Genomic DNA, 15,988 nt, shown 5'->3' on the forward strand with positions numbered 1-15,988 from the left:
GGAAAACCCCAAGGCCTTTTACACATACGTGAGAAATATGAGAATGACTAGAGTGAGAGTAGGTCCGATTAAGGACAGTAGCGGGAGATTGTGTATTGAGTCTGAAGAGATAGGAGAGGTCTTGAACAAGTATTTTTCTTCAGTATTTACAAATGAGAGGGGCCATATTGTTGGAGAGGACAGCGTGAAGCAGACTGATAAGCTTGAGGAGATACTTGTCAGGAAGGAAGATGTGTTGCGCGTTTTGAAAAACTTGAGGATAGACAAGTCCCCCGGGCCTGACGGGATATATCCAAGGATTCTATGGGAAGCAAGAAATGAAATTGCAGAGCCGTTGGCAATGATCTTTTCGTCCTCGCTGTCAACAGGGGTGGTACCAGAGGATTGGAGAGTGGCGAATGTCGTGCCCCTGTTCAAAAAAGGGAATAGGGATAACCCTGGGAATTACAGGCCAGTTAGTCTTACTTCGGTGGTAGGCAAAGTAATGGAAAGGGTACTGAGGGATAGGACTTCTGAGCATCTGGAAAGGCATTGCTTGATTAGGGATAGTCAGCACGGATTTGTGAGGGGTAGATCTTGCCTTACAAGTCTTATTGAATTCTTTGAGGAGGTGACCAAGCATGTGGATGAAGGTAAAGCAGTGGATGTAGTGTACATGGATTTTAGTAAGGCATTTGATAAGGTTCCCCATGGTAGGCTTATGCAGAAAGTAAGGAGGCATGGGATAGTGGGAAATTTGGCCAGTTGGATAACAAACTGGCTAACCGATAGAAGACAGAGAGTTGTGGTGGATGGCAAATATTCAGCCTGGAGCCCAGTTATCAGTGGTGTACCGCAGGGATCAGTTCTGGGTCCTCTGCTGTTTGTGATTTTCATTAACGACTTGGATGAGGGAGTTGAAGGGTGGGTCAGTAAATTTGCAGATGATACGAAGATTGGTGGAGTTGTGGATAGTGAGGAGGGCTGTTGTCGGCTTCAAAGAGACATAGATAGAATGCAGAGCTGGGCTGAGAAGTGGCAGATGGAGTTTAACCCTGACAAGTGTGAGGTTGTCCATTTTGGAAGGACAAATCTGAATGCGGGATACAGGGTTAATGGTAGGGTTCTTGGCAATGTGGAGGAGCAGAGAGATCTTGGGGTCTATGTTCATTGTTCTTTGAAAGTTGCCACTCAAGTGGATAGAGCTGTGAAGAAGGCCTATGGTGTGCTAGCGTTCATTAGCAGAGGGATTGAATTTAAGAGCCGTGAGGTGATGATGCAGCTGTACAAAACCTTGGTCAGGCCACATTTGGAGTACTGTGTGCAGTTCTGGTCACCTCATTTTCGGAAGGATGTGGAAGCTTTGGAAAAGGTGCAGAGGAGATTTACCAGGATGTTGCCTGGAATGGAGAGTAGGTCATACGAGGAAAGATTGAGGGTGCTGGGCCTTTTCTCATTGGAACGGAGAAGGATGAGGGGCGACTTGATAGAGGTTTATAAGATGATCAGGGGAATAGATAGAGTAGATAGTCAGAGACTTTTTCCCCGGGTGGAACACACCATTACAAGGGGACATAAATTTAAGATAAATGGTGGAAGATATAGAGGGGATGTCAGAGGTAGGTTCTTTACCCAGAGAGTAGTGGGGGCATGGAATGCACTGCCTGTGGTAGTAGTTGAGTCGGAAAATTTATGGACCTTCAAACGGCTATTGGATAGGTACTTGGATTAGGGTAGAATAAGGGAGTGTAGGTTAACTTCTTAAGGGCAGCACGGTAGCATTGTGGATAGCACAATTGCTTCACAGCTCCAGGGTCCCAAGTTCGATTTCGACTTGGGTCACTGTCTGTGTGGAGTCTGCACATCCTCCCCGTGACTGCGTGGGTTTCCTCCGGGTACTCCGGTTTCCTCCCACAGTCCAAAGATGTGCAGGTTGGGTGGATTGGCCATGACAAATTGTCCAAAATTCTATGATTAACCTAGGACAAAAGTTCGGCGCAACATCGTGGGCCGAAGGGCCTGTTCTGTGCTGTATTTCTCTATCTTCTCTATCTATCAATGCGTTTGTAACGGGGATCAGGTCGGACCTCATACACCAAAGACTGCTCGAAGGGGCCACTCTTGACCTAGCTGAAACAAAGAAGCTAGCCCTCTCCATGACGGTTGCCTCACGTAACACCCAGGCCTATCCCACCAGCCGCGCAGCCCACCCCTCCTACCCCTCGTGGACCCCACAGACGGCCGCCCCAGCGGGGGCCTTACCCAGCCAGTACGCCTGCGCCACACGCCAGCCCGCGCACCCTGGGGGTCCCCGATGTTACTTCTGTGGCCAGCAGAAGCACCCTCGCCAATGCTGCCCAGCCCGCGCTGCCCTTTGCAAGGCCTGCGGCAAAAACGGGCACTTCGCCGCGGTGTGCCAGGCCCGCGCAGTCGCCGCTATCGCCCCCACCCCTCTAGTCTACAGACAATGGGCGCCGCTATCTTCATCTCCCCGGACCACGTGCGGCCAGTGGACACCGCCATCTTCACCTCCCCGGACCGCGCACGGCCAGTGGGCGCCGTCATCTTCACCCCCCGTGGCCACATGCGGCCAGTGGGCGCTGCCATTTTTACCCCCCGGGGCCACATGTGGCCAGTGGGCGCCACAATCTTCACCTCCTGGGGCCACGCGCGGCCAGTGGGCGCCGTCACCTTCACCCCCCCGCGACCACATGCGGCCAGTGGGCGCTGCCATCTTTACCTCCCGGGGCCACGTGAGGCCAGTGGGCGCCACCATCTCCCCCCCCAGTCCACGTGTGGCTTATGGGCGCCGCTATCTTGCCCAACCTCCGCAATGTGCAGCCCATGGGCGCCGCCATTTTGTCCCCCGCGGAAACTTCAGGCGCCGCCATCTTGGCTCCCCCAGGGGACATGGACACCGACAGCATTCTAGGACCTGGGCCCCCCAGGCTCCCCATCATCCGCCGTCGGTGACGACCGACCACGACTCGCCTCAGTGACGATCGACCAGTCTCATCCGCACAACCTGGCCACCGCATCGACCAGTGTGAAAATTTACGGCCACGTGACCTCTTGCCTGCTGGACTCAGGGAGCACCGAAAGCTTCATACACCCAGATACGGTAAGGCGCAGCTCCCTCGCGGTCCACCCAGCCAACCAAAGAATTTCCCTGGCCTTCTGATCCCATTCCGTCGCGATTCGGGGGTTCTGCACAGGCCTGGACTCCAGTGCAATCTCCAGAGTCTAACCCTCAAATTCGGCGGGCCCCTACCACCCCTCACTGTGTGCGGCCTCACGACCCTAAAGGTCGATCCGCCTTCCCTCTTCGCCAATCTAACCCCAGATTGCAAACCCGTCAACACCAGGAGCAGACGGTACAGCACCCAGGACAGGACCTACATCAGGTCCGAGCAGCTGCTTCGAGAGGGCATTATCGAGGCCAGCAACAGCCCCTGGAGAGCCCAAGTGGTAGTCGTTAAAACTGGGGAGAAACACAGAATGGTCGTGGACTACAGCCAAACCATCAATCAGTACACGCAGCTCAACGCGTACCCCCTCCCACGCAAATCTGATATGGTCAATCAGATTGCTCAGTACCGGGTCTTCTCAACGGTAGACCTCAAATCCGCCAACCACCAGCTCCCCATTCGTAAATCAGACCGTCCACACACCGCTTTCGAGGCGGACGGTCATCTCTATCACTTCCTCAGAGTTCCCTTCGGCGTCACTAACGGGGTCTCAGTCTTCCAAAGGGAGATGGACCGAATGGTCGACTGGTACAGTTTGTGGGCCACCTTTCCATACCTAGACAACGTCACCATCTGCAGCCATGACCAGCAGGACCATGATGCCAACCTTGCCAAATTTCTCCACACTGCCACCCTCCTCAACCTCACCTACAACAAGGAGAAATGCGTGTTCAGCACAACCCACTTAGCCATCCTCGGCTATGTGGTCCAGAACAGAGTTCTGGGGCCCGATCCCGACCGCATGCACCCCCTCATGGAGCTTCCCCTCCTCCACTGCCACAAGGCCCTCAAACGCTGCCTGGGGTTCTTCTCGTACTACGCCCAGTGGGTCCCAAACTATGCGGACAAGGCCCGCCGACTTACTCAGTCCACCTACTTTCCCCTGACGGCCGATGCGCAACAGATCTTCACCCATATCAGAGCCGATATAGCCAAGGCCGGAATGCACGCAGTAGATGAGACACTGCCCGTTCAAGTAGAGAGCCATGCATCAGACGTCGCCCTAGCCGCCACCCTCAACCAGGCAGGCAGACCCGTGGCATTCTTTTCCTGCACCCTTCATGCCTCAGAAATTTGGCACTCATCCGTCGGAAAAGAGGCCCAAGCTATCGTTGAAGCTGTGCGGCATTGGAGGCATTACCTGGCCGGCAGGAGATTCACTCTCCTCACTGACCAACGGTCGGTTGCCTTCATGTTCAATAACATGCAACGGGGCAAGATCAAATACGATAAAATCTTGCGGTGGAGGATCGAGCTCTCCACCTATAATTACAAGATTTTGTATTGCCCCGGCAAAATCAATGAGCCCCCAGACGCCCTATCCGGAGGTACATGCGCCTGCGCACAAGTAGACCGACTCCGGGTCCTGCACGACAGCCTTTGTCACCCGGGAGTAACTTGTCTGTACCATTTTGTCAAGGCCCGCAAAATGCCCTACTCTGTCGAGGAAGTACGGACAATCACCAGGGACTGCGAGGTCTGTGCGGAGTGCAAGCTGCACTTCTACTGGCCGGATCATGTGCGCCTGGTGAAGGCTTTCCACCCCTTTGAACGCCTCAGCGGGGAAACAGGCAGGTACAGAGGGAGAACGGGACGCTATGGAGGGCTGTGGAACTGGCCCTACGGTCCAGGAACCTCCCAGCCTCTCGCTGGAGGTCCTCCCTGATGCACTCCACTCCATTCGGTCACTGCTGTGCACCGCGACTAACAAGACACCCCATGAATGTCTCTTTGCCTTCCCCAGGAAGTCCACATCCGGGGTGTCGCTCCCGACTTGGCTCGCAGCTCCAGGACCAGTCCTGTTCCATAGGCACGTCCGACTCCACAAGGCGGATCCGTTGGTGAAAAGGGTGCAGTTGCTCCATGCCAACCCCCAGTATGCCTACGTGGCGTACCCCAACAGCCATCAAGATACTGTCTCCCTCAGGGAGCTGGCATCAGCAGGTTCCACCCATACACACTTCTCCGGCCCTGCGCCACCCTTCCCTCCCCCGGCACTCCCAGCATTAACCCTATCAGGACCATCCGTCCTTCCCCTGCCCACGCCCGAGGATGAAGAGGATTTCGGCATGCTCCCAGAGTCACCGAACATCAGGCCAGCACCGATATCGCCGCCACCGCTATGTCGATCCCAGCGGAACATCAAGGTACCGGACCGGTTAAATCTCTAACTGGCACCAGACTTCAAAAGACATATTTTTTCTGATCAAATACTGTAAATATAAATTCATCACTGTATATAGTTCTCCACCACCGTGCTGGACTCAATTTTAACAGGGGGTGAATGTGGTAAACCACTGTTACACCTGTGTTAGGTGATGTAAGGTAGGATCTGTACTACCGGTTCGCCGGTAGTCCCTGCCTGCTGGCTCCGCCCAGTAGGCGGAGTATCAATATGCGTGTCCTCATTCAGCAGCCATTTTGCCAGCTGCTATGGGAGGCCACACATCTTAGAGCAATAAAGCCTCAGTTGTATCCAACTCTAGTCTTTGTACAATTGATCGTGCATCACTGATGTCGAACCATTATGACCCGAAACTGTCTAATTATGCAATGTTACCAATTCAGTACCACATTGTGGACTTTGGGGGAGTCAGTTCTGGAATTTTTGACTCGACTCCGAAGGCTATTTGAGCATTGTGATTTGAGCCATCCCTTTATGGTATGGTGAGGAATTAATAACATGGCCATACAGCAGAAGCTGTTGGCGGAGCCTATACTTGATTTGAAGAGAGCAGTTGAGCCAGCACTGTCCTTGAGAACAGAGAAAAAGCGGTTCAGGGACTCCAAGGTTCTATTGACTACACTCCCTAGTGTTGCTCTACCGCCATACTGGGATCCAGTGGCTCCCTAGCACAGTACTCGAATAACCAGATCGGCAGCAAAACCACAACCAATGGTGCAACACCCCATCCAGACACAATGGTCGAGGACCACCATGGACCAGCCGGTCACTTCCCCAGAGGACGAGGGGGAGTTCTGACAACATTGCTAAGCCTGCAGATGTAGAATGCGCAGCAACTAAGGCTGCCGGAATCGGCAGTGAACGCGTCGCCCAGGACAGATGATGAGGTTGCCTCGAGCCAGGGCTTTTCACGTGGCCCCACATGAGGAAGGCATGATGCAGTTGAGCTGCATCCCGGTCCCTAATGTGGCACCGATTTGAGTTAAACTACAGGTAAATGGGCACCCCTAGTGATAGAGATAGAAACATGGACTGCCGTTTCCATCGTCAATCAGCAGACTTCTGTCGGCTTCGCATAGGAATCCTGTCATTAAACATGCGCCAGATTGTCGATATATACAGGAGAAACATTGAGCATCAGTGGAACCACCGTGATCCCAGTGAGCCACGGGCAACAAACAGTCAGGCTACCTCTAATAATGGTGCAAATGCTGGGACCCAAACTGTTCAGCTGTGATTGGCTGTGAACACTTTGCTTTGATTGGCTGCAGATTTTTCGGATGGAATAATATTGATGGAATTTTTTAACTGCGTAGATCACAGCCAAGTCTTTTTCAATCTGGACCTGGCGGCGTTCCGCATCTGTCAGGGTTCTGGAAGCATATGGGATGGGATGGACTGTGCCATCATCCTATCAATGGGATAGAACCACCCCAATGGAGAGGCATCACAGGTGAAAACGAGCAGCCGGGATGGATCATAGTGGACCAGCAGCTGGGAGGAGAATAACAGCTGTCTCTCCACTCCTGTGATTGTCTCCTCTTGTGGCGCTCCCCAAGCTCACTTCTGGTTATTGTTTAACAAGATGTGAAGAAGTGCCAGCAGGGTGGCCAAATTTGGAATAAACTTCCTGTAATAATTTACGAGTGCCAGAAATGATCTCAATTCTGTGGCGTTTTGTGGATTCAGGGCTCCTTTTATGGCCTTTTACTCCACAGGGTATCTTTATCCACACAGTAACCCAAGTATGTTACAGCCTACGCCAGGGGATTTCACTGACGGCGTGGGGCTGCCTAGAATGGGATAGCCCATTGTCCGGCTGGCGGGACGGAGAATCCTGCCCAAGGTTTTTGGCAAAATAATCAAAGGCAACAATGTAGAAAATCTTTTTTACATAACAAGCCATTAGAATTTAGAATGCACTGCCTGGGAGGATGGTGAACACAAATTTGACAGTGGCCTTCAAAAACAGAAGTGGATAAATATTTGAAAAAGAAACATAGAGATATGAGACAATAGTGGAGGTGTGGGACTAACTGGTTTACTCTTCAAACCAGTGCAGACTTGTCGGGCTGAATGGTCTCCTTCTGAGCTGTACTGTTCTATGATATGGATGCCAGTTGGTTTCGGCTACCTCATGTTTGAGCTCTGAAGTGTCACCAGGATTTCAACCTCAGTTGTCTGACTTCCACAAATGAACTTACCAGCAAGATTTACCGGTTAACAATCAGAGCAGGAATTCTAGCTGGGGTTCATTTTTATTTTCACCGGATCAGAAAACTGGTAGCTGTTGATCGTTCTCCCTTTCCATTATGTACAATGCTTTGTCTCCATCGGTTTTATGCTCCAACAGTTAAATGAAAAAGACCCCGACTGACGTTATTCCCTGTCCAGCCCAGGAACACTGAGATCAATTCTGGTAACCTAACTGCTCTATTAGGTATATTTACCTGGCTCAGCCCAATTCAGGAATTAAACCTGGTCTGTGACTCAGCGCTACACAGAGCAGTCCATTCAGACTCAAAGCCTTTTAGGCAGCTTCACAATATGTTTCTACTTGCCTTACAAATTGTTTTTGTTTCACGGACCGTAAGAGTACATGCAGCTGTATTGCATCAGGTGAAAAACTAAGGCTGAAATTCTGTGCATCTCCCTTCCTTACCTCCTATCTAAAAAAAATGAAAACTTTCTCTTGAGAATACTCATTCTCGCTGGAATGTGGCCTTGGGAGTCAAGGATTATGTGAATCCTTGAAAAAACGGTGGGGGAAAATCCCACCTGATGAGTGAATTCTATATGTATTCTGGAGTGACACATACATGATTTTGAACCCAGGTACAAGTAAACTATACAATAATTGGAAATATGCACACTAACTGGAACCTTTCTATTTAAATTGTTTACTCATATTGCACTAATCTAATGTCAAATTCTCCTGTATTTTTCAGGAAATATATTGGGCCAGACGTCACTACAACCAGCAAATGATCTTTCCCTTGCCCATTAAATTTACATGACGAGCCCCCAATTTTGTAATAGACGCCTGGTCAGTTCCCAACCGAGCTAAGATACTGGACCAGAATCGCAATGTTTTTTCAAAATCTTTAAGACTATGGAAAGATCAATTTGCTCCAGGAATTATTGGACGAAAAATGGGTCTTGGTTATTTGTACAAACAAAACTTTATTAACACAAAAGAAAAACAATATTTAAACTTTTAAACTTCAAACCTAATAAAAACAGCTTGAGTATCTTTTAAGCTTAACACACAATTTCCCATTAAACAGCATGTAAAATGGACATACATGGCTCGCAACTCCACGTGGGAAGGCAGACAACAATGGCGCACCTTGAATCACCTCGGCTTACAGGGGTATTCTGTTTATTCCCATTAATGAATTTAAGCCAGAACGGGACAATATAACTCAGGCCAGGTGTGGGCATACACCTCTGACCAAGTGCTAGCAGTTTTACCCTCAGTATTTTAACCCCTAAATTTCCCACTACATCTTCAATCCCATTTTTGGATCCGATTTCCTAATATCTCCCTATCATAACAAAAGCAAGTTGCTGTAAATGCAAGATGGAAACTGTACTATGTCCTCCACAAGGGAGGATCTGTATGAACAGGACAAATGTTTCCTCAAACAATCAGACTGAAATATTGTGAAAAAACAGTGCAGAGTCTGACCAGGAAGTATAAGTTAGAATTGTGAATTCAATATTAAATCAAGGGCAGAACGCAAAATAAAGAGAGGAAAAGATTGGACTGAGAAAGAAACAAGAGACAGAAAGAAGAAAAAAAGATGTAACTTAAAAAAAATCCTCAACAGCATCAAATCTGAAAGGGACTCCATAAATGTACAAGTTTATTTTCAGTGCTAGGAAGGCCATAGTTAAGGTTATCATGCCACTAAGATCTGTTGCAGGAGACACCTCATTCCGCCACTTGGCATCACAGTTAGCCAAACTAGACATTGCATTACTAATAATAATAATATTTATCAGTGTCACAAGTAGGCTTACTTAACACTGCAATGATGTTACTGTGAAAATCCCACACTATGGCGCCTGTTCAGGTACACTGAGGGAGAATTCAGAATGACCCGATCACCTAACAGCACATCTTTCGGAACTTGTGGGAGGAGATCGGAACAGCCGGAGGAAACTTATGCAGGCATGGGGAACGTGCAGACTCCACACAGTGATCCGAGTTGGGAATCGAACCTGGGACCTAGGCATAAGCTGTTCCCATTATACAAATGTCATCGTAATGTAAAATTAGTAAGGGTACTTAGAGTGAAATGAACAAGCTACAATTCTGTGGTGCATTTAGTTTGTATATACAATGTTAGTGCAGGAATACCGTGCTGTTTTTCAAATTCATTCATGGGACGTGGGCACTGCAGACTGTGCCAGCAGTTATTGCCCATCTCTAATTGCCCTTGAAGGGGCAGGTAAGAGTCAACCACATTGCTGTGGGTCAGGAGTCATATGTAGGCCAGACCAGGTAAGGATGGCAGATTTCCTTCCCTAAAGGACATTAGTAAACCAGATGGGTTTTTCCGACAATCGACAATGGTTTCATGGTCATCATTAGACTTTTTAATTCCAGATATTTTATTGAGTTTAAATTCCATCACCTGCCAATATATTTGAATGGGGAGCCAAACAGCGAAACACTGTTTTTGCAAAACTAATTATGGAATGGCAGGTGTATCATATATAGTGACTTCTGTATTTTTGCTTACGGTTTCTATCTAATTCACACATAAATAATGATAAGCACTGTTAGCCCCATTGTTACTATTACAGTACATTTTAGCCAGTTTTCAAACAAAATAATTATAAATTCCAAACATCTCAGAATTTAATCAGCTTTCTGATATGCTGATTAAAAAGAGAGGTACTTTCTATTTGTTGTGCCGAGTTGGTTTTGAGAGAATTAGCAGATAATAGATTCCATCTGAACAGAGAATCATGGTACAACATGGGGCCAGTTTAACTCAGTTGGCTGGACAACAGGTTTGTGATGCTACGTGATGCTAACAGCATGGGTTCAATTCATGTTCCGGCTGAGGTTATTCATGAAGGCCTTCTCAGTCTTTCCCCATGTCTGAGGTATGGTGATCCTCAGGATAAATCACCACCAGTCAGTTCTCCCCCTCAAAGGAGAAAGCAGCCTATGGTCTCCTGGGACTATTGATGCTTCACTTTTACAACATAGAAAACTTACGTTCCTGGTGAAACGGTGACAAGTATGGCAGACTAATGGCATGTCTGTGCAAAATACAATGGGCAGGATTCTCCGTTTCTGAGACTAGTGTTGACGCCGACGCAGAATGCGTGGACTTTCACGACAGCAAAACTGGCACCATACCTGGATCGATTCAGTGACTGTGGAGGGGCTAGCACCGACGCCACGTGGAACACAATCGATTCCAATGAAAAATGGTGCAGGATTCGCCAGGTCCGTGATTGGCACTTTGGAGGCTGACAAGTTGCAGTTGCATATACACATTACAATCCCCACACTCATCCCAGCCAACAAGACGGCACTGTTTGTGCTGGAGTGCGCCCATACAGCTGATGGGCCGGCTGGTGCCAGAGGGCAGCTAGTTGGGGTGGCCTGGGGGGGACACCTATATGCCCCATGGCCCTAAGTTCACAGTGGACTGTCAGCGATGCCCAATGACAGCTGCATGGCTGCCTTTCCGGCTGCATCAATGGTGCTCCATGTCTGTTCACCCTGACCCCACATCCCAACTCATGGCCACCCCCACTACTCCCTGACAGAAGCCCCTTGGCCAGCGGCACAACTGTCAGCAAACTATGGACACTTTCCGTACCCCTTCTCTCTCACTCAGCAGCTACGACGCTGGATTCACAATTTTTAAAAGCACAAGTGAGCCGCGACGTCGGGAACTTGGCCCACCTGAGGCGGAGCATCGTAGAGGCCCCGGTATATACGGGTCAGGCCTGCTAATGATATGCAAACAGTGTCTTCTGTACATGCGTTCCGGACCGCATTGACGCCGCTATCGAGGTGACGGAGTATAGCGATTTGGTGTCAAATCGGCTCCCGTTGCGATTTTAGCATCGGAACCTATTCTCCGCCCAATAGCGTTTCGCGATTTCAGCGTCAGCCAACGGAGAATCGTGCCCAAAATGTTTGGTGGACAATCTGTACATAGCTACATAGACACTAGAATACACTTTTCACACACTGAAAGAAGGTTGGATTGGGTAAGTTGTTGTTTAAAAAGCACATTTTCACAGAACTTAAGGGCTTTTCAGCAATGTGCCTGATGGCAAATGGGAGCTAACCAGAAGGGTTGGCTATATATACATATATGCGTTAATTTGCAATTACCTTGATACCCAGGAGAATGATAAGAAACATTTCACCATTGTGTGACAGCAGTAACGTTAGAACATCATTCCTTCCCATTGCTGAAAACAAGCTGCTCTATTTTTGACCTGTTGTCTTGAACTGAAACAGTAAAAGTTGTACAGCGTGATTCCAAAAGTACATTCAACAATTTAGTGCTTATACTGAGCTAAAGATTCATGTTGGCTTTCGTGACTGCAGAAATATTTACAGCTGCAGGTTTGAGATAGCACAGTAAATGGTTATTAATCATTTCTTGTTGAGATAATCAGCCAGGCACATCTGGAGAGGTCACATGACATAGTCAAGAAAACTAGTCTTGCTTTTCTGTATATGGGCCCTTTTAAAATTAACTAAAAAATTAAAAACCTATGGATTTTTAAAAATTCTGTCCTCGCAAAATGGAAAATTGCACAGTAGTGTTGAAGAGGAACGGACATACAGCAGCAGGGCAAGGAGAATCACATGACCCCACCAAACCAAAGGAAAACGGAAGTTGGGAATTTGAAGGCGGAGGAGCAATTTGCAGATGGAAACCAAAAGTGGAAAGAACATTAATTCAACCAGCAACTAATCATAACTCAATAAAATTCCATGGATAATTAATAGCAACACTAAATCTCAGAAACCTATCTTAAAAACAATAATACAATAATTCACTGATGCTTTGTATGTAACTGATAACATTGGACATAACGCCACAATATTTTTTAATTCACTCTTGGGATGTGGGCTCTGCAATTCTTGTCCTAAACTCAGATCACCACCACCATCCCTCAGTCACTTCCTAATCTTGGACTTGAAAATCAATGGCTTCCATGGAATTATATAAATTACAGCACAGGAGGAGGTAACTCGATCAGTAGTGCTCTATCTGTGACCCTATTCATGGTTAGAAAGGTTGCGGTGGGGAGGTGGCAGAGAGCACCTGAAAGGGTCAGATTTTGGGTGGGGGCCCTGATCAGGAAAGAGGCCTAAGAGAGGCACTTACCTTTCTCGCCTGAGGCCCAAACAAGGTAACCTGCACCTCAAAATTGTGGTTGGAAGGGAAGTAGTCCTGAAGAGGACATTAATTCGCTGAATGAGGGTGAGATCCAGATCGCAATGTCTCGTGAGGTTCGGTTGAATCTTGCGAGATGTCCCGAGTATCGCAAATCTCGTGAGAGGCCTCTCGCGGCACCAAGTTGGACGTGACGAGGCCAATAAATTGTGTCCTTGGTTTTGCTGAAATCATTGTAATTATATATTATGACATGTGTAACTGTGAACTAAGAAAACTGTAATTGTATGATATAATAAGTTATATGGTTAGATATTTGTGATGTTAAATTTGTGTAAAGTGGACGTAACACCAGAGTAGAGAAATCTTTATAATTATGATGATTTATTTTTTTCAAAGGTGGAGGTGTGAGGAAAACAAAGCTTGCTTGAAGTGATTTATGTTAGTATTGATAAACATTAGAAACAACACTTTATAATATAATAATCAATATTGCCACAAGTAGGCTTACATCAACACTGCAATGAAGTTACTGTGAGAAGCCCCGGGTCGACACATTCCGACACCTGTTCGGGTACACGGAGGGAGAATTCATAATGTCCAAATTACCTAACAGCACCTCTTTCGGGGCTTGTGATAACGCATAGATTGAAGTGGATTTAATTTAAGGTTTCTGTACCTGGAAGGGTAAAACCTATAGTTAGATTCATGCTGGACAAAGGTATTTGTATGTGTGGGTATTTGTTCAGTTTCACCTATGTCTCTATTGCGCTTAAAAGGGACTTTGTGGATGAATGAGACCATTCTAGTTTAGAATGCACTTTGAAGTCCGTATTACTCTTAAAACCTGTGTGTAATTGTTAAGCTAAAAGGGGAGTAAAGGAGTATCGTATCATAATCAAATTTTTTCATGTTTAATAAATGTTTTTTGTTGTTCTTAAAACTAATTTACGGTCCTATGGCTCTGTTCCTCCACATTTTATAACAAATGGTAGCACAGTGGTTACTACATTTGCTTCCAGCACCAGGGATCCGGGTTCAATTCCCAGCTTGGGTCATTGTCTCTGCGGAGTCTGCTCGCCCTCCCCGTGTGTTTCCTCCGGGTGCTCCGGTTTCCTCCCACAAGTCCCGAAAGACATGCTTGTTAGGTGAATTGGGCATTCTGAACTCTGCCTCTGTGTACCCAAACAGGCGCTGGAGTGTGGCGACTGGGGGTTTTCACAATAGCTTCATTGCAGTGTTAATGTCAGCCTACTTGTGACAATAATAAAGATTATTATTATTAAAAAGGAAATGTTACATGGCGGATGTCTCCATTTTTGAGGCTAAGTGCTGACATCGGTGTAGGATTCGTGGATTCCACGACAGCAAAACTGGCGGCGCACGTGGACCGATTCAGCCACTGTTGAGGGGCTAGCACCAGCGTCACATGGAACACAATCAATTCCAATGAGAAATGATGCGTATTCGCTGGTTTCGAGATTAACACTCAGGAGGCTGACAAGCTGCAGCTGCAACTTCACTCCACAGACACATTATCCCAGCCAACAAGATGGCACGAGAAGAGCAGCCCCGGGATTCACCGATACCAAGCTGGAGACCCACCTGGATGTGGTGGAAGAGATGCGGTTGACCCTGATCCCGGGAAGGAGGCTGACAGCTGCTGCCATTCAGTGTGCCTGGGCACAGGTGGCAGAGGCGGTGAGCTCCATCAGAAACACAACCCAGACCGGTCAGCAGTGCCGAAAAAAACTGCACGACCTGCTCAGGACGGCCAGGGTGAGTAGCCAGCACTGTGCCCCGGAACTAACCTACATCACATACATCTGTAACCCGACTCCCCCCCCCCCCCCGCCTCCCCCACCGTCCCCGCACAGCCCGGAGGCGGCTGAACCCCCACCATGCATCACATGCCGGCATCCATAGCAGCCACCATGGCCGGGTGCCTTGGCCACGAGGCCACCAGCTCCCCACCCCCCTGGGCTGCGTGTGTCAGACTCTCTAACACGGTCATTTTCTGCCCCCCACGCCCCACAGGAGAAGGATGCGCAATTACCAGTAGCGGTAGAAAACCTGCGGCCCCTGACCGTGGCAGGCAGAACAGAGGGCCCTGGACATGGTTGGTGTCCCGGAGGAAAGGGTGGTCGCCAGGGTGGAGGTCGGCCGCAGGCAAGGAAGTGAGGCCCTGCTGAGTTGCGGTTCCCCACGACACATGTGTCAACACCTTCCCCACATCACCCCCACAACACCCTCACCACCCCTGACACCACTCTCACACATCTCACCGAACAGTGAGGAGGAGAGCAGCTCGGACAGCAGCCTTCGACCCGAGACTCAGGCCACCCCGGAGCTTGAGGCTGAGGGTGACATGGAATTCTCGTCACAGCAGTCTCCAACACGCTCCACCATCCCAGAGACACTCACCTCGGTTTAGTGAAGAGGCTCCTGGGACACGATCTGGTGTGCAGGGTCGGAGAATCGACCGGGGCCGGCGTGAATCCCGCCCCCACCGTGGCCGCAATTCTCAGCCACCCGGGATTCGGCGGGAGCAGGAATCACGTCTCGCCGATCGGCGTGCCCCCCGCGGTGATTCTCCGGCCCGCGATAGGCCGAAGTCCCGCCGCTGACAGGCCAATCCCACCGACGTGGTTTAAACCACCTCTGGTGGCAGCGGTATTGGCGGCGTGAGCGGGCCCCCGTGGTTCTGGGGGGGGCGCGGGGCGATCAGAAGCCAGGGGATGTCCCCACCGTGGCCTGGCCCATGATCGGGGCCCACCGATCGGCGGGCCAGTGCCGTGGGGGCACTCTCTTTCTTCCGCTGCCGCCACGGCCTCCACCATGACGGAGGCAGAAGAGACCCCCCACCGCGCATGCGCCGGTGGTGACGTCAGCGGCCGCTGACGCACCGGCGCATGCGCAGACCGGCGAAGGCCTTTCGGCCAGCCCCGTTGCCGGTCGGCGTCTTTGCCGCCAGTTTTGGCGCCAGTCGGCGTGGCGAAAACCACTCCAGCGCGGGCCTAGCCCCTAAAGGTGCAGAGAATTCCGCATCTTTTGGAAGGCCCGACGCTGGAGTGGTTGGTGCCACTCCGTTATGCCGGGATCCCCCGCCCCGCCGGGTAGGGGAGAATCCCGGCCCTGATCTGGTACATCAGGTGGAGGTAGGAACCCCTGAGGGTGCGGGCCAT

The sequence above is a fragment of the Scyliorhinus canicula genome, chromosome 13, assembly GCF_902713615.1.
Source record: "Scyliorhinus canicula chromosome 13, sScyCan1.1, whole genome shotgun sequence".
Classification (NCBI taxonomy): Eukaryota; Metazoa; Chordata; class Chondrichthyes; order Carcharhiniformes; family Scyliorhinidae; genus Scyliorhinus; species Scyliorhinus canicula.